The 22,398-nt window shown below is 42.7% G+C and overlaps 1 long non-coding RNA gene across 1 annotated transcript in view; it reads left to right on the top strand.

Annotated features, from left to right (window-relative positions):
* Positions 1–20,587, top strand: part of LOC140845203 (uncharacterized) — a 44,875-nt gene extending 24,288 nt beyond the window's left edge. Inside the window, exons 3-4 of the long non-coding RNA XR_012123976.1 lie at positions 344–724; positions 18,627–20,587. This is a non-coding gene — a long non-coding RNA (uncharacterized lncRNA). The remainder of the gene's footprint in view (positions 1–343; positions 725–18,626) is intronic.
* Positions 20,588–22,398: the final 1,811 nt, after the last annotated feature.

Genomic DNA, 22,398 nt, shown 5'->3' with positions numbered 1-22,398 from the left:
GCTGTCAGCACACACAGTAGTGTTTGGAAAGGATACCACTCTTAATGAAGGAGGAAGTTTCAGCGAAAAAAGAGAAAGTAGGATGCCTAAGGAAGAGATGAATCAACTAGATAAAAAGTGTAATGCTGAACAAAGGACTCGAAGACAAGTGCTTTCATACCATCCACAACATAAAATCGGTTATTTGCACAGTATTGCCATGAATTATCTACGCACTTTGAATGTATTCAAGTATTCTGTATTTTGAATTAAATCTTAAATTTTGTTGCTCATTTTTCATGTTTCATCGTGCCCTTTTTAATGAAGGACCCTCTTTTATTTGTTGTGATTTTTTTTTTTTAAGGCAAAATTGCCTTACGGCCACTTATGCTGCGAAGAGACTTCCGCTGAAGAGTCATCGGAAGTGCCGGACGCAGGTGAGCGTCAGCGCTGGGGAGCACCGTGGCGCCCGCCCTTGGGCCTGCCGTGCCACAGCCTGAGCCCTGGGCTCCGCCATCCTCTCCTCGCCCCGGGCTGGCGTCTTCTCACGTGTGCCCTCCGGTCAGCCCTTGGAGCGCCCTCGCCGCAGGCGTCTGCCCAGCACCTCTGGGCTGCTTTTCGGCGACGTCCCTGGTCACGTACGCACGTGGTGTTCGCAGGGAACCCAGATGCGCTCCAGCCGCTCTCGCCGTTGGTAATAGCCCTTTTGGAAGAGGCCCCGGCTCCCGTGGTTTGGTAGTAAATGGTAAGTTTTTGTGTTCCTAAGTGCGTGCTTGCTGCTCTAGAGCAGGCTGGGGGCATTTTCACAGCGATGTGTGTTCTTTAGCACTCCTCCTTCACTAAATCCTACCCTATGTGAGCTTTCCCTAAAGTGGGGTCAAGTTGCTCAGCCTGGGAGGTTGGTTTGAACTTGCGTGGTAGCCGACCTGTTCTCTGGTCTACCCCAGTAGGCATGGGACTGTTCCAAATGAATTACCTGGTAGGGTTATGCCCCCAGCCCCATCCTCTCTGCTTCCACATTTCGCCCCCTCCTTCACACTCTGCCACTGCTAAAATCTTGTTCAGCAAGGAGGGTCTGACTCCAGGTGCCCAAGGAGGGTGACTTAAGCTTCTTAAGGAATATGTTCAGGAGGCTTGTGGTTCTCTCCTGAGTGTGACCGCTGGTAATACCAAGACCCAAGATACTGCCAGGCGAAAGGGACACAGTTGCTCCCCTGCACTGTGACTTATGGTCTGCAAAACATCTACTTAATATAAATTATTAACCTGATGCTCACATCCACTGTTATTCACAGGTGGCAAAACAGAAGCTCAGGAATTAGGGGGTTTATGCCTGGTCACATAGTAAAAAGCTGGGCAAGGTATCAACTCCAGATCTTCAGACAGACTTCTAGACCTGTACCAGACAAGTGACTAACCTACCAAGACATAATGAATGTGGGCATTTAGCAGACTTGTCTTTGCAAAGCCAAAATAATGAGTTTACCTTTCAGAGCCTGGTGAGGAGGGAAACGAAGAAGGTAGGGTGGAAGAAGGAGAGGTTTAAATGTATCTCATACTCATCATGAGCCCTGCTTTTCCTGGGCCTTTGTTTCATTGGCTTCACTGCCCTTAGAACATTCAGGGAGAGTTGTAATATAGATGAGTTTGGACTGTTGTTCTCTTCATTTTATTCAAGCATTTTGTATCATTGCAGTAAAATAATCCTATTTATTTTAATGTGTGATTTACTCTTTTCTCTCAGTAAAGATTGGGAAACAGAAGAATCTAATGAAAAACAGCATGGGCTTTAGAATAATAATAGTGCACCTTACTGAACTCTTGAGTATGCAGTAGGGACAGTTCTAAGCATCTGACACATACTAATTCATTGAATCTTGTAATAAGTACTATCATTGTTTTATTGTGTAGATTGGGAAATGAAGTTTTAGAGAGATTAAATCTGAGGTCAAGCAACTAATAAGTAGGGGAGTCAGGATTTGAACTTGGGCAGTGGGACTCCAGAGCTCAAGTTGTCAATGACACCCCCATAGGGTCAGGATATTGCTCAGTCTTGTCCTTAGGATCCTCATATGTAAAATGGTGATAAGTATATACCTTGCCAAATGGTCAAATGAAAGAATATGTTAAAAGCATGTTGCACATGGGGAATACTTGGATACTTTTTATTATTATCATGGGCTATTATTATCACTGTGTTTGTATCCTGCCCAGTGTTTTCTCTGAATTAAACTGGGAGGTGGATCCTGAGAGCATATAGAGAAGTAAGCATTTTTGCTGCACCACTGACCAGTTCTGTGATGCTGGGGAAGTCACTAAATTTACCTGAACAAGGACATGATTTGTACAGTGGAGAGAATACTATTACTGCTTGTCTCACAGGGTGGTTGCAAGGCTCAGATGAGGTCAGGTGACCATGCCTGACACACACAGTGTGTTCAGTAAATGTTAGCTGTTCTTATTAAAGGTTCATTTTTGTACAGGAAAGGCTCTTGAGAATGGACGATTGGGAATATGAAAGCACAACATGGCAGTGGAGAACTGCCTCCACTGGTGGAGCTATTTCAGGATGGTTTCCAAAGGTAGAAACTTTGGATGAAGAAAAAATAAATTAGAAAAGCAAATCTGTTCAATATATGATTAAAAGAAAAGTGGTTTGATTAAAATCCCTAATGAAGGTAGTTGGAGCATGGTGTGGTTTTATGTTCCAGTCTCCCATAGTAGCCTTGCCCCTCTGATGCTAAAACTTATGTACATTCCAGGAGGAGAAATTGAAGGAGGGCTTAAAATATATTGGGATTCGGAAAACAATTCTATTCACAATTGCATCAAAAAGAATAAAATACCTAGGAATAAACCTAACCCAGGAAGTGAAAGTCCTATACCCTGAAAACTACAAGACACGCAAGAGAAATTAAAGAGGACACCAACAAATGGAAACTCATCCCATGCTCTTGGCTAGGAAGAATTAATATTGTCAAAATGGCCATCCTGCCTATACCAATCTAAAGATTCAGTGCAATCCCCATCAAAATACCAACAGCATTCTTCAAAGAACTGGAACAAACAGTTCTAAAATTCATATGGAACCACAAAAGACCCCAAATAGCCAAAGCAATCCTGAGAAGGAAGAATAAAGCAGGGGGATCTCGCTTTCCAACTTCAAGCTCTCCTATAAAGCCGCAGTAATTAAGACAATTTGGTACTGGCACAAGAACAGACCCACAGACCAGTGGAACAGAATAGAGACTCCAGACATTAACCCAAACATATACAGTCAATTAATATATTATAAAGGAGACATGGATATACAATGGGGAAAGGACAGCCTCTTCAACAGCTGGTGTTGGCAAAACTGGACAGCTACATGCAAGAGAGTGAAACTGGATCATTGTCTAATCACATACACAAAAGTACACTCAAAATAGATCAAATACCTGAATGTAAGCCATGAAACCATAAAGCTCTTAGAAAAAAACATAGGCAAAAATCTCTTGGATATAAACATGAGCAACTTCTTCATGAACATATCTCTCTGGGCAAGGGAAACAAAAGCAAAAATGAAAAAATGGGACTATATCAAGCTGAAAAACTCCTGTACAGCAAAGGACACCATCAATAGAACAAAAAGACATGCTGCAGTATGGGAGAATGTATTCATAAATGACAGATCCAATAAAGGGTTGATATCCAAAATATATAAAGAGCTCACGCACCTCAACAAACAAAAAGCAAATAATCCAATTAAAAAATGGGCAGAGTTGCTGAACAGATACTTCTCCAAAGAAGAAATTTAAATGACCAATAGGCACATGAAAAGATGCTCCACATCACTAATCATCAGAAAAATGCAAATTAAAACCACAATGAGATGTCACCTCACATCAGTCAGAATGGCCACCATCCAAAAGACAGAGAACAACAAACGTTGGTGAGGATGTGAAGAAAGGGGACCCCTCCTACACTGCTGGTGGGAATGTAAATTGGTTCAACCATTGTGAAAAGCAGTATGGAGGTTCCTCAAAAAACTCAAACTAAAAATACCATTTGACCCAGGAATCCCACTCCTAGGAATTCACCCTGAGAATGCAGCAGCTCAGTTTGAAAAAGACAGATGCACCCCTGTTTATCGCAGCACTATTTACAATAGCCAAAAATAGAAGCAATCTAAGTGTCCACTAGCAGATGAATGGATAAAGAAGATGTGGTACATACACACATTGGAATATTATTCAGCCATAAGAAGAAAGCAAATCCTACCATTTTCAACAACAGGGATGGAGCTAGAGGGTATTATGCTCAGTGAAATAAGCCAGGCGGAGAAAGACAAGTACCAAATGATTTCACTCATCTATGGAGTTTAAGAACAAAGTAAAAAACTGAAGGAACAAAACAGCAGCAGACTCACAGAACCCAAGAATGGACTAACAGTTACCAAAGGGAAAAGGACTGGGGAGATGGGTGGGAAGGGAGGGACAAGGGTGGGGAAAAAGAAAGGGGGTATTACGATTAGCATGTATAGTGTTGGGGGCGGGCACGGGGAGGGCTGTGCAACACAGAGAAGACAAGTAGTGATTCTATAGCATCTTACTTCGCTGATGGACAGTGACTGTAATGCAGTATGTGTGGGGGGACTTGATGGGGGGAGTCTAGTAACCATAATGTTGCTCATATAATTGTAGATTAATGATACCAAAATAATAAAAAAAATATATTGGGATTCCCCTACACCCTAGGCCTCACACTCTAGTATGTAAGGAATTGCAGACCAAACCCAATTCTTCAGGATCCAGGCTCCGTCTGAGTTTGCCTGGAGGGCTGGAGGGGCAGATCCTAGGCATAACACCAACCCTGATGGGCAGTTTTCAGCCCAGTGAGGCCACACGTCATCCTCCAAGACATTCCTCTAAGAATTTAGGAGTGCTTGGGGACCTACACAGTGGCCCAATATTGGACTGTGGGGTGATTGAGGGTTCTCTGCAGAGCATGCATCAGCAGGTGGGTTGTGTTCATGTTCTGGGCATAGCAGAGCAGCTGCTGCTGGCCTGCAAGCATAAGAGTGGGAGACAGGACTGTGGAGGCACCTTCTGGGGCCTTCAGGCCTTCAAGGTTGGGGCAGTACCTATCATGGTGGGGAATGGGAGTTGGAGTTGGAGAAAGGAATGCGTGTGTGAGGGGACACACAAATACCTACCAGATACCCCCATGAGATGTCCCGGAAAGGATGAGAGGTGCTTGGGGTGTCCAGGATGTCCTACATTGGTAGGTAGGGTCAGAGCTGGAGAACTGCTTTTGGCTTCAGTATGAAACGTCTTGTTTGGGGTTTGTCCTCTGACAGCAAGAGGTGGCTTAAAGCCACCAGTGAGCAGGTATAAAAAGAAGTGGCCTGAGGGCTCAGAAAGCTCACCTTGCGAGCATCGTGTTTGCTTTGCCTCACAGGAGAGGCATTCTTTCTGCTCAGTAAACCCCGGATCAAGGGCTGCTAACCAGAGGCATGTGTGGCAAAGGTGGCGAGTGATCTTTCATTAGGTTTCTTGGGGCAGGGCCATGCCTAGCTCATGTTGTTACTGCTCTCCCACCTCTCATTGGCACTTCATATATGTAATTTGTGGGTTCTGAATTGTATGGAAAGGCCAAAAATCCTTGGCTACCCTGGTTGCTCCCCAGAGTTGTCTCTACCACCCTCTCAGCCCCATCTTTATCCCCTCTAGTGCCCTCCTTGGGGACTCCGTTAAGCCCCACCTGACAGGCATCCCAGGGAGTGTAAAGAAGACCCAGAGAAGCAGGAGAGAGAGAGAATTTGCAGCACGGGCTCAACAGGAGAAATGGGAGGTAGTGTGCTCAGGAATGCCAGGTGAGGAGATGCAGGCAGCTCACGGAATCATCAGCTGAGTGACTTGGGGTAAATTACTGCTCTCTCATTGCCCCTCCCTGCATATGTCTTCCCTGTGCATGGTACCAAGAGGTTAAAGTAACAAAACTGATATAAACAGTGGGAAGAAAACAATGCCATAAACACTGTCACCTGCAGGGTTGACATTGGAAAGTCCCTGACCTTCGGAGTCTAGATCCTGGATTGGTCTTTAGAAGGCCAGGGGGGCCACAGGTGGCTTCAGGAAGTGAGGGTTTTCAGTTTTTACCCTCCTTTTTGAGCACCCAAGTGGATTCTGTATCCTGGGTAGTCTCAGTAGGTCACTGAAGTGACCCAAATGTAGCACTCTTTTTTTCTTTTTTTAACAATGGTATTTAGTCCACTTATATTTTAAATAGCTAAACAGTTGAGTTTCAAGATATCATGGTACTTTTCTTTTTTCTTCTAAATGTTCTATGCTTTAAAAAAATTTTTTTTAATTTTAAATTTTGGTATCATTAATGTACAATTACATGAGCAACATTATGGTTACTAGGCTCCCCCCATTATCAAGTCCCCACCACGTAGCCCATTACAGTCACTGTGCATCAGTGTAGTAAGATGCTATAGAATCACTACTTGTCTTCTCTGTGTTATACTGCCTTCCCCGTGCCCCCGCCAACCTCCTGCATTATGTGAGCTTATCATAATGCCCCATTTTACCCCTTGTCCCTCCCTTCCCACCCATCCTCCCCAGTTCCTTTCCCTTTGGTATCTGTTAGACCATTCTTGGGTTCTGTGAGTCTGCTGCTGTTTTGTTCCTTCAGTTTTTTCTTTGTTCTTATACTACACATATGAGTGAAATCATTTGGTACTTGTCTTTCTCTGCCTGGCTTGTTTCACTGAACATAATACCCTCTAGCTCCATCCATGTTTTTACAAATGGTAGGATTTGTTTTCTTCTTATGGCTGAATATTCCATTGTGTATATATAACACGTCTTCTTTATCCATTCATCTACTAAAGGACACTTACTACTAATGGACACTTAGGTTGCTTCCATTTCTTAGCTATTGTAAATAGTGCTGCCATAAACATAGGGGTGCACATGTCTTTTTCAAACTGGGCTGCTGCATTCTCAGTAAATTCCTAGGAGTGGAATTTCTGGGTCAAATGGTATTTCTACTTGAAGTTTTTTTTGAGGAACCTCCATACTGCTTTCCACAATGGTTGTACTAGTTTACCTTCCTACCCGCAGTGTAGGAGGGTTCCCCTTTCTCCACAACCTCGCCAACATTTGTTGTTGTTTGTCTTTTGGATGGTGGCCATCCTGACTGGTGTGAGGTGATATCTCATCGTGGTTTTAATTTGCATTTCTTTGATGATTAGTGATGTGGAGCATCTTTTCATGTGCCTGTTGGCCATCTAAATTTCTCCTTTGGAGAAGTGTCTGTTCAGCTCCTCTGCCCTTTTTTTTTTCTTTTTTCTTTTTTTTATTAGTATTTTATTTATTTATTTTTGTGATATTTATTTTTTTTTAAATTTTGGTATCATTAATCTACAATTACATGAAGAACATTATGATTACTAGGCTCCGCCCTTCACCAAGTTCCCCCACATACCCCTTCACAGTCATTGTCCATCAGTGTAGTTAGATGTTGTAAAATCACTACTTGTCTTCTCTGTGTTGCACAGCCCTCCCTGTGCCCCCCCAACACTATACATGCTAATCATAATGCCCCCTTTCTTTTTCCCTGCCCTTGTCCCTCCCTTCCCATCCATCCTCCCAGTCCCTTTCCCTTTGGTAACTATTAGTCCATTCTTGGGTTCTGTGATTCTGCTGCTGTTTTGTTTCTTCAGTTTTCCTTTGTTCTTATACTCCACATATAAGTGAAATCATTTGGTATTTGTCTTTCTCCACCTGGCTTATTTCACTGAGCATAATACCCTCTAGTTCCATCCATGTTGTTGCAAATGGTGGGATCTGTTTTTTTCTTATGGCTGAGTAATATTCCATTGTATATATGTACCACATCTTCTTTATCCATTCATCTACTGATGGATATTTAGGTTGCTTCTATATCTTGGCTATTGTAAATAGTGCAGCGATAAACATAGGGGTGCATCTGTCTTTTTCAAACTTGAGTGCTGCATTCTTAGGGTAAATTCCTAGAAGTAGAATTCCTGGGTCAAATGGTATTTCTATTTTGAGTTTTTTGAGGAACCTCCATACTGCTTTCCACAATGGTTGAACTAATTTACATTCCCACCAGCAGTGTAGGAGGGTTGCCCTTTCTCCACAACCTTGCCAACATTTGTTCTTCATCTTTTCAATGATGGCAATCCTTACTGGTGTGAGATCATATCTCATTGTGGTTTTAATTTGCATTTTTCTGATGACAAGCGATGTGGAGCATCTTTTCATGTGCCTGTTGGCCATCTGGATTTCTTCTTTAGAGAACTGTCTATTCAGCTCCTCTGCCCATTTTTTAATTGGATTTTTTGCTTTTTGTTTGTTGAGGCGTGTAAGCTCTTTATATATTTTGGATGTCAACCCTTTATCGGATCTGTCATTTATGAGTATATTCTCCCATACTGTAGGATACCTTTTTGTTCTACTGATGGTGTCCCTTGCTGTACAGAAGCTTTTTTGCTTGATATAGTCCCACTTGTTCATTTTCGCTTTTGTTTCCCTTGCCTGTGGGGATATATTCATGAAGAAGTCGCTCATGTTTATGTCTCCTCTGTCCATTTTTTAATTGGATTATTTGCTTTTTGTTTGTTGAGGTGTGTAAGCACTTGTATGTTTTGGATGTCAACCCCTTATTGGATATGTCATTTATGAATGTATTCTCCCATACTGTAGGATGCCTTTTTGTTCTACTGATGGTGTCCCTTGATGTACAGAAACTTTTTAGTTTGATATAGTCTCATGTGTTCACTTTTGCTTTTGTTCCCTTGCTTGAGAAGATGCATTCAGAAATAAGTTGCTCATGTTCATATTCAGGATATTTTTGCCTATGCTTTCTTCTAAGAGGTTTATGGTTTCATTTACATTCAGGTCTTTGATCCATTTTGAGTTAAGTTTTTTGTATGGGGATAGACAATAATCCAGTCTCATTCTCTTACATGTAGCTGTCCAGTTTTGCCAACACCAGCTGTTGAAGAGGCTGTCCTTTCCCCATTGTATATCCATGGCTCCTTTATCATATATTAATTTACCATGTATGCTTGAGTTAATATCAGGATTCTCTATTCTGTTCCACTGGTCTGTGGGTCTGTTCTTGTGCCAGTACCAAATTGTCTTGATTACTGTGACTTTGTAGTAGAGCTTGAAGTTGGGAAGTGAGATCCTCCCTGCTTTTTTCTTCCTTCTGAGGATTGGTTTGGCTATTTGGGGTCTTTTGTGGTTCCATATGAATTTTAGAACTAGTTGTTCCAGTTTGTTGAAGAATTCTGTTTTGATATTTTGATAGGGATTGCATTGAATCTGTAGATTGGCATAGGCAGGATGGCCATTTTGACAATATTAATTCTTCCTAGCCAAGAGCATGGGATGAGTTTCCATTTGTTAGTGTCCTCTCTGATTTCTCTTAAGAGTGTCTTGTAGTTTTCAAGATATATAGGTCTTTCATTTCCTTGGTTAGGTTTATTCCTAGGAATTTTATTCTTTTTGATGCAATTGTGAATGTAATTGTGTAATTGTTTTCCTGATTTCTCTTTCTGCTAGTTCATTGTTGGTGTATTGGAATGCAACAGATTTCTGTGTATTAATTTTGTATCCTGCAACTTTGCTGAATTCAGACATTAGATCTAATAGTTTTGGAGTGAATTCTTTATGGTTTGTTATATATAATGTCATGTCATCTGGAAACAGTGACAGTTTAGCTTCTTCCTTACCAATCCAATCTGGATGCCTTTTATTTCTTTGTGTTGTCTGATTGCCATGGCTAGAACCTCCAGTACTATGTTGAATAACAAAGGGGAGAGTGGGCATACTTGTCTTATTCCCAATCATAGGGGAAAAGCTTTCAGCTTCTTGCTGTTAAGTATAATGTTGGCTATGGGTTTGTCATATATGGCTTTAATTATGTTAAGGTATTTGCCCTCTACCCATTTTGTTGAGAGTTTTTATCATGAATGGATGTTGAATTTTGTCGAATGCTTTCTCAACATCTATGGAGATGATCATGTGGTTTCTTTCTTTCTTTTTGTTGATGTGGTGGATGATGTTGATGGATTTTTAAATGTTGTACCATCCTTACATCCTGAGATGAATCCCACTTGATCATGGTGTATGATCCTCTTGATGTATTTTTCAATTCAGTTTGCTAATATTTTGTTGAGTATTTTTGCATCTATGTTCATCAGGGATATGGGTCTGTAATTTTCTTTTTTTGTGGGGTCTTTGCTTGATTTTGGTATTAGAGTGATGCTCGTTTCATAAAATGAGTTTGGGCATATTCCGTCCTCTTCTATTTTTTGGAAAACTTTAAGGAGAATGGGTATTATGTCTTCTCTGTATGTCTGATAAAATTTAGTGGTGAATCCATCTGGTCCAGGGTTTTTGTTCTTGGATAGTTTTTTTGATTACTACTTCAATTTTGTTGCTGGTAATTGGTCTTTTAGATTTTCTGTTTCTTCCTTGGTCAGTCTTGGACAGTTGTATTTTTCTAGGAAGTTGTCCATTTCTTCTAGGTTTTTCAGCTTGTTAGCATATAGATTTTCATAGTATTCTCTAATAATTCTTTGTATTTCTGTGGGGTCCGTTGTGATTTTCCCTTTCTCATTTCTGATTCTGTTATGTGTGTAGAATCTCTTTCTCTCTTAATAAGTCTGGCTAGGAGTTTATCTATTTTGTTTATTTTCTCAAAGAACCAGCTCTTGGTTTCATTAATTTTTTCTGTTGTTTTATTACTCTCAATTTTACTTGTTTCTTCTCTGATCTTTATTATGTCCCTCTTTCTGCTGATTTTGGGCCTCATTTGTTCTTTTTTCAGTTTCAATAATTGTGACTTTAGACTATGCATTTGGGATTGTTCTTCCTTCTTTAAATAGGCCTGGATTGCTATATACTTTCCTCTTAGAACTGCCTTCGCTGTGTCCCACAGAAGTTGGGAGTTGTGCTGTTGTTGTTGTTTGTCTCCATATATTGCTTGATCTCTGTTTTAATTTGGTCATTGATCCCTTGATTATTTAGGAACATGTTGTTAATCCTCCATGTGTTTGTGATCCTTTTTTTTTTGGTACAATTTATTTCTAGTTTTATACCTTTGTGATCTGAGAAGTTGGTTGGTAGAATTTCAATCTTTTTGAATTTACTGAGGCTCTTTTTTGGCCTAGTATGTGGTCTATTCTTGAAAATGTTCCATGTGCACTTAAGAAGAATGTGTATCATGCTGCTTTATGGGTATAGAGTTCTGTGGATTTCTGTTAGTTCCATCTGTTCTAATGTGTTGTTCAATTCCTCTGTGTCCTTACTTCTTTTCTGTCTGGTGGATCTGTCCTTTGGAGTGAGTGGTGTATTGAAGTTTCCTAAAAGGAATGCATTGCATTCTTTTTCCTCCTTTAAGTCTGTTAGTATTTTTTTCATATATGTAGGTGCTCCTGTGTTGGGTGCATACTTATTTATAATGATTATGTCCTCTTGTTGGACTGACCCCTTTATCCTTATGTAATGTCCTTCTTGTCTCCTGTGACTTTCTTTGTTTTGAAGTCTTATTTTGTCTTATATAAGTCCTGCAAAAACTGCTTTTTTCTCCCTGTTGTTTGCATGAAATATCTTTTTACATCCCATCACTTTTAGTCTATGTATGTCTTTGGGTTTGAGGTGAGTCTCTTGTAAGCAGCATATAGATGGGTCTTCCTTTTAAATCCATTCTATTACTCTGTTTCTTTTGATTGGTGCATTCAGTCCATTTACATTTAGGGTGATTATCGATAGATACGTACTTATTCCCATTGAGGGCTTTAGATTCATGGTTACCAAAGGTTAAAGGGTAGCTTCTTTACAATCTAACCCTTTAACGTAACTCACTTATTACAGTATTATAAACAGAGTCTGATACTTTTTTATTTCTTTCCCCTCTTTTTCTTCCTCCACTCTTTATATGTTAGGTGTTTTATTCTGTACTCTTTTGTGTTTCGCTTGACTCCTTTTGTGAATAGCTGATTTTATTTTGCATTTGGTTGATCTACTTTGCTGTGGTTTTATTTTCTCTGGTGACACATCTATTTAGTCTTAGGAACGCTTCCGTCTAGAGCAGTCCTTTTAAAATACACTGTAGAGATGGTTTGTGGGAGATAAATTCCCTCAAGTTTTGCTTATGTGGGAGTTGTTTAATCCCTCCTTCAAATTTAAATGATAATCTTGCTGGGTAAAGTATTCTTTGTTTGAGGTCCTTCTGTTTCATTGCATTGAATATATCATGCCTTTCTCTTCTGGCCTGTAAGGTTTCTGCTGAGAAGTCTGATGATAGCCTAATGGGTTTTCTTTAGTAGGTGATCTTTTTTCTCTCTCCGGTTGCTTTTAATACTCTGTCCTTGTCTTTGATCTTTGCCATTTTAATTATTATATGTCTTGGTGTTTTCCTCTTTGGGTCCCTTGTGTTGGGAGGTCTGTAGACATCTGTGGGCTGAGACACTATTTCCTTCCCCACCTTGGGGAAGTTTTCAGCAATTATTTCTTCAAACACACTTTCTATCCTTTTTTTCTCTCTTCTTCTTCTGTTACCCCTTTAATGTGAATATTGTTCCATTTGAATTGGTCACACAGTCCTCATTCCTAGAGATCCTTTTATCTCTCTGCCTCAGCTTCTCTGTATTCCTGTTCTCTGATTTCTATTCCATTAAGTCTCTTGCACCTCATCCTGTCTGCTCTTAAATCCTTCTATTGTTTGTTTCATATCTGTTATCTCCCTGCGGAATTCATCCCTTAGCTCTTGCATATTTCTCTGTAGCTGCATCAGCATGCTTATTACTTTTATTTTTAATTCTTTTTCTGCAAGATTGGTGATTTCAGTCTCACCAAGCCTTCTGTCTAGTGTTTGAGGGATTTTGGACTGAACAAGGTTCTTCTACCTTTTCATGGCTATGGAAGTGATTACCAGCGATTGGTGCATGTGTCAGCTGGGAGAACAATGTCTCTTCCTGCTTGCTGATTGCCTTGCCCATCTCCAGTGCCTGTGCTGGTCAACTGCACACAGGGAGCAGCCTCTGGGTTAATCCCCTGAGCTGCTGTGGGTAGAGCAGCCTTTGGGATGGCCTAGGGCACTGGTGGGGGTTTTAGGCAATCAGTGTGTGTTTGCCACGAGAACAGAGCCCCTAGGTAGTTTCCAGGCTCCATGCCAGCTTCCTCTGCCTGTGCCGGTCTGCTGCGCATAGGGCGCAACCTCTGGGGTGATTCCCTGGGCTCCCATGTGCAGGGAGGCCCTTGGGACGGCCTAGGGTACTGGCGGGGGTTGCAGACAAGCAGCACGTGTTCGCCAGGAGAATAAAGCCCGTTTGTACCTCTGGACCCTGTACTGGTCTCCCTGTTGCTGACATCTTGAAATTCTTAATCTTTCATATTTAATAACTTTTCTGTTGTAAAATATATATAAAACATAGCATTTTACCTTAATTAAAAATAAAATACTCACGTCATACAATTTGCCATTTTAAACTATACTGTTCAGAGGCATTGATTGTAACACAATATTGTGCAACCATCACCAGTATCTATTTCCAAACTTTTTCCTTGCCCCAAGTGAAAACTCTAAATCCATTAAACTATAACCCTCCATTCCCCTCTACTTTCTCCCCCCCATAACCTTTAGTGCCCCTTCTGTTTCTATGAATTTGCCTACTCTGGATATTTCATATAAGTGGAATCATACAATTATTTACACTTTTGTGTTAGGTTTATTTCTCTCAGCATAATGTTTTCAAGGTTCATCCACGCTGTAGCACATGTGTGAGAACTTCATTCCTTTATGGGTATGGATGAACATTCCATTGTATGGCTAAACCACATTTTGTTTAGCTGTTCATCTGTCGATGGCACTTGGGGTACTTCCACCTTTTGGCTATTGTGAATAAGGTTGCAATGGGTATGGGTGTGCAAAGGCCCTGTGTTCAATTCTTTTGGTTATATACCTCATAGTATTGCTGGGTCATATGGTTAATTCTAGGATTAGCTTTTTGAGGAATTGCCAAACTCTTTGAATTTCTTAGTTTTTGAACAAGGGGTCTTGCATTTTCACTTTGTGCTGGACTCTGCAAGTTATGTAGCTGGTTCTGTCTCAGAGCTCTTATCAGAGGATATCAAAGTCTAAAGCATGTCTGAATTACCTTTCCTTTGGACAGCTTAGCATGTGTCAGCTCTAGATAGCCAGAGATTAGCCAGCATACCTGTCCTAGAGCCCACTTAGGTGACCTGTCCTCACATGGACAAACAAGGTTCACTTGTCTCTATATGTCACACCATGGAAAGAGAATAGTTTCCTTAAGGTCATTAACTTGACAACTAAAACCATCAGCACCCATGTAGCTTACGTAGGTCTGCATTGATGTGACTGCTACCATGCAGTCTTTATTAATGTGCCATGAGTCCACTGTCTTTACCAACATGATTTTACTGTTGCAGAAACACTGGCCCAGAAAGGTAAAAGTTGCAAGTAACTGTTGTTTTAGGAGCTTTCGAAAACCCATGCAGAATTGCTTAACTTTTCAAAAGAATAGCATCAAGTGACTTTTGACTCACTTTGCTGTGCCCACAGTCCTGAGCTATATATCATGAATGAGTCTTACCCAATACTAATTTACTCCACTCTGAAACACCTACCCTAAACCAGATGACTAAACGACTTCACCTGCCCCCCTCAGAGACACTGTCAGAACTGCCAAGTGGTGACCTGTCTTACTGCTAAGAGCCTTGCCTCATCAACAAATCGTCTTGGTGGTATTTTAGGGGAGCCCATACTCAATAATCTACAATTCCACCTTCCACACTATATGCTTGCTCCAGTCCTACTTTATCCAATATCCACTGATTTGAGTGCCTACCATGTGTAAGGCATCCTTACACACTAGTTCCTTGATGTTCCATGTGACTGAGACAGGTAGGCCTGCATCTGTATAAAGCTTATCCTCCCCTTCAACCTTTATGTCATTCCTGCTTCTAGGGAAAGTGGTGACTAAAAACTGCTTTCAGCTTGAATTTACTTGAAGATGGAGCTTTCTGCAGCAGACAAGCTGGATCTCTGTTTTTCAAACCTGGGTCTCTGGATTTCTTGGGGAGGAAAAACTTCTCCACCCTCATAAGTTCCATATGTGGGGCCTGCAAATTTCACCAACAAAACACAGATAAGCAAGGAAAAGGGATACAATATTAATTCTTCACTTGCATGGAGCTCACAGAAAAGAAGTGAAATGTGAAGAGGTGGTTCAACTTGTGTACCATCTTTAACAAGGGAAAGGAGGTTTGGGCTTCAAGGGAGGATACATCGTAGAGAAGAGAGTAGGATTTGTGTGAGGAAAACTAATGAAAGGTAATGGTTGTTTTAGCAAGGTCTGTTTATGTAAACACCTCAGTGATGACTCAGTTGCTCTCCCTGGTGCAGGAGACAGGGACACCTTCACAGGGGGGAATTTATGCCCTACTTTTAGGCAGAAGAGGGGAGGGAAGAAATCTTGCATCTTGTTAATTTGTAATTGCTTTCTGCTTAAATAATCCTTATGCCAAAGAGGCATATTTTGGAGTAGCATGTCCTGATCCCCTTCAACTTGATCTTTAGAGGGCTGGTAAGATGTTCTTAGAATGAATTTGTCATTCATAGCGATCACTTGACTTTCCAGTGCTGTGCTTCCTGACTTCTGAGGTGCTTCTTGTGTCCTAGTGACACCTGTGCAGCTGGTGCAGGGACAGCCCAGGGCTCAGAAGCCCTGAGATGGCCTGAGCCATCCCAGCACAGCCAGTTTCCAAGCCCGGTGCCGTTGCTGAAATGATCCACCAGCACACTACAGGGGAGCCCCCAGAGGGATATTCCCAGGACGTGTGATCAGTCTGTAAGTAAGGGGCCTATCAGAGGCTTTGCCGAGAGATACAGCTTGCTAGACTGGTGTGTAAACCAGCTCTAGCCGCTGTGGGTGACTGTTGTACATCAGGGCTTTCACTTCTCTTCCTTTTTATCTTAGATATGCCCCAGCCCAGTGTATTTGTCTTGTGGGCTTCAGAAGGTGCACACTCCCCCTCCCGCTCCCCTGGCTCTTTCCCCATGTGATTACATCTTTCTTGGAAACGGGGTTTTGACTGGCCTTTTTGTAAATGCTAAGCCACAGTGGGACAAGAATATTCTCCCCTTATTTTTATCAGGCGCTTTTATTCCCTGAGCTGGTTTTGTAAGTGTGCCTGTTTCTGATTTTGTTCCCGGTTTGGAAAGGGGCCTGGGATTCAGGGAGATTAGATGTCCTGGTGTGTCAATTGGTCTTTAAAAGAAAGAAGCAAAAGTTGATCACATGCTGAAGCTCAGGGCCAATGCAGAGCTGCCTTCCAAGAGGCCAATCAATTTCAATTAAGGAGATTAAAAGCCCCAGCACAGAAAGGCCTGGTCACGAGTTTCTGAACGCCTTGCTCTGCTGCAGCCTGCTCCTCCAGGCAGTGGGCCCCAGAAGTGCCAGACATTGTCCTATGGGCCAGTGTTAAGTCTGTGGTGAGGGAGTGAATGCAAACAGAGAAGCTCCTGAAGGGGCCTGGTAATTCTTCATGGACTCTACTGGCATTTGGGGCAGAAACGACCTTGCAGTGTCTTCTACCCTATTAAGTGTCCAGTTCCAAGTTACTGGGCCAACCCAGCCGGATACCCCACCACCACACTTCCCAGGATTGGAGCCGACCCAGGCACCTCTGCTCTGCTCTCTAGCTGGAGAGCCGTGCTCCTGGCCTGCACCTCTACTTCCACAGGGTGTCGCAGGGGCTCCATGCCTGCTGTGCTCCTCATGGAGCACAGGTCTCCCCCTTCCCTAACTGCTCTGGCATCCTAGAGCCCACACCACCACGGGGTAAGGGCAGAGGCCTGAGCGGGGGGCCTGGTGAGGGAGGGGCCCTTGGCATCACACAGGCCCAGGGCTCAGCCTGCCTCTGCTGCTTAGGGGCTTTGCACTGGCCTCGAGTCAGCATGTGACCAGCCTGTGCTTGTTTTTCTTTAAGACATGATGCACCAGGGCATCCAGAATGCACCCAGGCATGCAAGTGAGCCTCACTTTCTGAGTTGGTACAAATGGAGCTACCAAAATTTGGAGGTGGGGGCCAAAGTTACGTTCCACTCCGCAGTTGTGATTTGTGTTCAGAAGCCAGTTAATGAACAATAATGTGAGGATTCGATGAATATGCTCTGTCCACTGTAAATGCTGTCTAACGGGGCAGGAGAACCAGGGCCATTGGAGGAGTGTGCCTGGATGCAGGAGAGGGTGCTGACCTGGTAGCCGGGCAGGAAGGAGGAGGGGCAGTCCAGGAGGCAGTGGAGCACGAGGCTGACAGACAGCAGTTACTAGCTGGGTAGGAAAGAGAAATGTCTGGGTAGAAGCCAGATGCAGCTTTGCTGGCAGAGCAGCTACAATGACAAGCGCTTTCCTGGCGAACTCCAGGAGCCTGAGGCCTTTGGGGTGAGGTCCTGCTAGGGACTGACTCCCTCACGGGGTCTCTTCCTTCTCTTTGCTGCTTATCTTCTGCCTACCTCCCTTGGAGAATGGAGGGGGCCCAGGGGAGGCGTACCCAGGCTGTTTGGCTGCTTGTTTGGCTATCTAAAGGGCAAGAGGAGCTGCTGTAGAAAAGGACTGCATCAGGAAGTATGAGGCCACAGGGCTCCACACCCCTGTGAGGTGCCAGGTGCAGGGCGGCTCATGGACTCAGCCAAGGTCATCTCAGTGGCAGGGTCAGACTCCTACTACAGCCCACAGCCTCCTGGTACCCCTGTCATCCCTGACCTACTTCCAGGATAACTGAGAACCAAGCGACCCAAGCTGTAGACCTAAGTTTTTTGTGAAGAGGGTGGATGTTCACCAACTTTTAAAGCATCTGGACCTTTTCTCAAAACAACAATGTAAATAAGTCTCATGCAGATTTTCTTTATAAAAATCGCACTTTTCTTGGTATAAATTTATTTCACAAATGTGAAAAAATAGGTATTTATGTTGAAGAGGAGGAAACTATTGCTTTATGTAGTTTTAAGGACACTTCAAGTTGCTAAGGAAGGAGTAGATGAGTTTCCAAAAGGACTCCTTGCCTTGAGGTGGGGCCACCTTTGTGGAAGGGAAGGGGTTGTGAGCCACCAGACCTTCCTTCCTAGACAGACACCTGCCAGGCGCAAGGAGGCATGAGGGTATGGCGTGTCTGGCTCTTCCTGTGTCTTCACCTGGTGTTCTGCACGTGTCTGTGTCCTTAATCTCTGTTCAGTCATTGGATTAGGGCCTACCCTAAGGACATCATTTTAACTGATTACCACTATTAAGACCTTATCTCCAAATACATCACATTCTGAGATACTGGGGTTTGACAATCTATGAATCTGGGTGGGGGCAATCCAACCCATAACAGCCCTTTACCCAACTGGCCTCAGTTTCACCAGCAGTGAAAGAAGGGGTGAGTCTGTGATCCCCCAGATTACTCCCAATTTTAAGCAGATTAAAGCTCAGTGTAGAACTGTGGATCAGCCCTCTAAATACAGCTGCTTGTGTGACTTAGACCATGTAATCTTAAAAGGTTAAAATTTATTTGTAAAGCACAGATAATAAAAATAACATCTATTTATCTCTCTAGGTGTTCTGCTCCTTCAGTTATCATTGCAGCGATGTTGCATTACAAGAACAGACAAATTAGTCCTTAGGACAGATGACCCAGGGGCAAATCAACCACCACAACAAAAAAGACAAGGTTTCAAACCAACAAGAGAAGACAAGATTGTAATGCCTTCCTAACAACGTTGCTTTATGGATGCAGTGCAAGGAAAACTACATTAGATTGTATTGATTCTCTCTGAGATCTAATAATATGCTTTATTCAGATCTTGATCACATACCACTTCCTCCATGGGTCTTTCTCAGGAGCTGAAAATTGGCCAGTTGTAAACAGAACGGGTTCTACTGTCCTTTGAAATCACAGAAGTGGGCATGTTTTAGGACACAAAAGTTACCAAGCTTTCTTTAGGAAACAAAGCAACTGTAGCTGGGAAAAATATCTCACTTCTAAACAAAATTGAAAGCACACCTTACTTTAGATTTATTTGATCACAAAGTCTTTCTTAGGGCTAATCAGTTTTAGAACCCGTTACTATTGGCACCAGTGAGCCAATAAAAAATTCAGGAGAGAAGTATCATAACAACTCAGAGAAACAAGGTTGTTCATTTTTTTAAAGCATTGAATTAATGTTTACACTGCTGAGTCAAATTATTTATACATATGCTGTAGGTTTTGCATCCCCAGAATTTGTTAGCATTCAGAGTATGATAAATTGTAGCTGACTTGCTTGTGAAAAATCATCTCAAGAAAGATTTTTTTCCAGTGGGAAAATATGTAGATGACATATGGTGTGGCTTTTTGAAACTGTTCTTCAGGTGCACAGCCAGAACGACTCAGTAGAAGGGAGAGGCGGGTTTGTAGATGTCATGGTTAAGAACTTAAGCTTTGGGGTAGTGTTATGATGATCATAGATCACTTGACTTCCGAACCTCATTTTCTTCATTTCTAAAATAAGTTCCAAATAGGGTTTTCTATAAATACTTAGTGGGGTAATGCATGCAGAGAGCTCTACGTATGGGTTAAAGAACTTAGTAAATGTCAGCTTCTATGTCATGTAGAGAATCTTTGCATGTTTTTATTTTATCTGCAGAAAAATCACAAAAAGGATTAAATTCTTTGGGGGAAAAAAGGATATGTTTTGGGCCTCCTTAACACATGCTCTTTTTCAGTTCTAAGAAGGGATGTCTTCCAGTTAACCAATGTTAGAAAACATATGGAGAAACCAGAAATCACATCTGTTGCTGGAGAAATGTAAAATGGTATGGACCCTTTGGAAAACTGCCTGGTGGTTCCTCAAGGTTCCTGAAAAGTTAAACATGGGATTACTATATAGCCCAGCAGGAGAACTGAAAACATGAATCCTTAAACACTTGTACACAAATGTTCATTGCAGCATTATTCACCATAGCTAAATGCAGAAGCACCTCAAGTGTCTACCTTGATGACTGAACATATTACTAATGAATGGATAAGCAAAATGTGGTGTGGCCATGTAATGGAATATTATTGTCAACAAGCAGCAATTAAATGCTGATACATGCTACAACTCAGATAAACCTTGAAAATATTGTTCTTAGGGAAAGAAAACAGTCACAAAGGCCAAATATTACATGATTCCGTTTGTATGAAATATCCAGAAAAGGCCAGTCCATAGAGACAAAGTAATTAATGGTTTCCTAGGCTGGGAGGAGGAACAGTAATGGGTGTGGGGTTTCTTTTTGGGATGATGAAGAGATTCTGGAATTAGATAGTGAAGATGATTATACAACTTTGTAAATATATTAAAGAACCACTGAATTATACTCTTTAACCTGGTGAATTATGGTGTATGATTTAAATCTGGGAAAAAAATCAATGAGTGCTTACATTGAAAAAAAAGAAAAACAAAAATTGGCAATTGCAGCATCCAGAGATAATCACTACAAATGTGTTTGATGAGATTCTTCCAGACTCTAATGTGCATTAAAAAAAAATAAAATGGAATCATACAATACAAACTGTTTTGTTTGAAAGTCTGTTTTTATATTAACTTACTTTTCCTTTCTCTGTTAAGAAATTGCCTCTCTAAACATTGATGGCATCCACCTCTAAGTCTTCTCAAATGTCTTGCCTTTTTATTTGGCATGTTCTCTTTCCACAGCTCTTGAGGGTGACTTGTCAAACTAACCTGCTAACCTCGGATCAGCACAGAACTTTGAATGCTTGCTGTCAAACATGCCTTGTGTCACAGGATATTTCATTAACACGTATATTTTCAGTGGAATTTGATTCCTCAATCCACATTTCTACCTTGACCTCTATCCCATATACTAGTCCTTTATCTTCAAATGCGTCCTGGAAATTCTCACTTGGATATTCATCACTGACATTTTCATATGACTGAAAATTGACTCATACTTTTCAATGCTGGGTTGAGGCACAGTGGAAATGAGCTGAATTTTGAATCTTGAGAGTAGAGTCTATGCCCACACTTAACCTTTCTGATTCAAGTCAGACTTCTTGGAAGCCACGGAAACCTACTCAGGAAAACAAAAAGGCACGTATACAAGGGGTAGGCTCATAGAATAAGAAGACTGGCTGGGGAACCAGATATGGAGAAAGGTTAGGAATGGCGTTCCAGATGGTACCCAGCGGTTATCGCTGTGGAGTGGGGCCCTGCGCGCCACCTGGGCAAGGACTCAGCTGCTGGAACTGGCATCCTGGCCCCTGGTGCTCCTGCCTCACTTCTGGAGGGAGGGGGACACTGTCCCACCAGCAGTTGCTAGGGGTGAAAAAAGGAGCAGAGGAGTTGTATATGGGACAGCGCAAAGAAAAACACCTGTCCATTTAGCCTCGGCTTCCTTAAAACAAGACAAAGGGAGGAAACTTTTCTTGCCCACCTGATGGGATTGTAAGGAAGACAGTTGGTATTCTGGAAGATACTTGGTAAACCATGAGCTCCTCCAAAAGTGTGGGTGGTTTCTACTATAAACACGGGTCTCCTTCCAATCTGTCTGTATTCCTGCTCATTCATACCGCTGTTACCCCTTTGCATCCCCACTGCTCCTCCATGCTCCCACTGTCCCCTCAGTGGCCCCAAGACCCCTTTGTGGCCCCATAGCCTCCTTAACCCACACTTTCCTCCACCCCCACGGCCCCTCCTCGCCCCAAGACCCCTCCACTCCTCCACCTTCCCTGCCCCACGGGCCCTCTGCTCCCACTCGGCCTCCTCAGCCCACAAAGCCCCATCTGCAACCCCCATGCTCGCTCTGGGTCCCCACAGCCCCTCAGCATCGCCCCAACCCCCTCAGGTCCCCCAACCCCTTCCATGCCCCCACATCCCCTTTGGTTCCCCACAGCCTCTCAGCATCCCCCGGGCTCCCTCAGCCCCCACGCGGCCCCTCAGTGCCTCCCTCAGCCCCTGCAGGCGGCCCCCTCAGCACCCATGGCCCCTTGGCACACACACACCCTCGATCCCTCAGCTCCCTCGCCCCTTCAGGGTCCCTGCGGCTCCTCAGCACCCCCACATCCAAGCCGCAGGTCTTGTCCACTGTTCTTTGGCCTTCCTCCCACCATTCTCTTCCCGTCATCTTTGGCACTTTGGAGTTCGTCTGCAACAATGGAAACCCATCATCCCCAGACTTGATTATGCACTGGACCAACCCGGGATGGTAATCGGGCTGCAGAGGACCTCTCATGAGCCCTCGGAACCTGCCTTCTTAACACTCTACTAAGAAGGTCACAGCACCGGCTGGAACCTGCAAATGGAGTTTGTCACCTGGAGTGCTAGTCCTGGAGAAAAGGTTCTGCACTG

The sequence above is a fragment of the Manis javanica genome, chromosome 2, assembly GCF_040802235.1.
Source record: "Manis javanica isolate MJ-LG chromosome 2, MJ_LKY, whole genome shotgun sequence".
NCBI classification, from domain to species: domain Eukaryota; kingdom Metazoa; phylum Chordata; class Mammalia; order Pholidota; family Manidae; genus Manis; species Manis javanica.
The sequence above is the reverse complement of the archived record's forward strand: the minus strand, read 5'-3'. Positions and strand labels throughout refer to the sequence as shown.